This window comes from Cornus florida, unplaced genomic scaffold, assembly GCF_030987335.1.
Source record: "Cornus florida cultivar Cherokee Brave unplaced genomic scaffold, ASM3098733v1 CherokeeBrave_3.0.0_Hap2_Chr11, whole genome shotgun sequence".
Lineage (NCBI taxonomy): Eukaryota > Viridiplantae > Streptophyta > Magnoliopsida > Cornales > Cornaceae > Cornus > Cornus florida.
The window spans coordinates 82,632,157-82,632,725 of record NW_026775581.1 but is presented as its reverse complement, the minus strand read 5'-3'; the positions used below and the strand labels follow the sequence as shown (position 1 = coordinate 82,632,725).

At 39.4% G+C, this 569-nt stretch overlaps 1 pseudogene; it reads right to left on the bottom strand.

The window, feature by feature from the left end:
- Window positions 1-99, bottom strand: LOC132287277 (small nucleolar RNA R71; annotated as a pseudogene).
- Window positions 100-569: the final 470 nt, after the last annotated feature.

Here is a 569-nt window from a genome sequence, read left to right as displayed (position 1 = left end):
AACCTCAATTCGAGATTTTTCACACGGGGATGGGGAAACGTTCCATGAGGCATGGGAAAGATTCAATGAATTGCTTAGGAAATGTCCACATCATGACATACCCAAATGGCAATTAGTTCAATATTTCTTTGAGAGCTTATCCGACAATTACAAGGGCATGGTTGATACTTTCATGGGTGGCTTTTACATTGATAGGCATGAGGATGACATGTGGCGTCTTTATGAGAGCATGAGTGAAAATTCTTTGCATCGAACTTTATCTTCTAAGAATGGTAGGCATTCAAGTGAAAGGAAGAGTGTTGGCTTACATCAAGTTGACCATTCCAATGAAATAGCTGCCGAGATGAAATCCTTATCTCAAAGGTTTGATCAATTCTTGATCTACCAAAACTCGGCAAATCAAGTATCTTCCATCCCTAACCATTCCTATCATGCATCTAATGAGACCATTCATGACTTGTTCAAATGTCTTACATTTTACTTCCAACTGCCCCCATGGACATGTGTGATCGACGGTCGAAATCAATTATAAATCAACCCTCTTCGCAATAGCACGAATCATTGTAAAA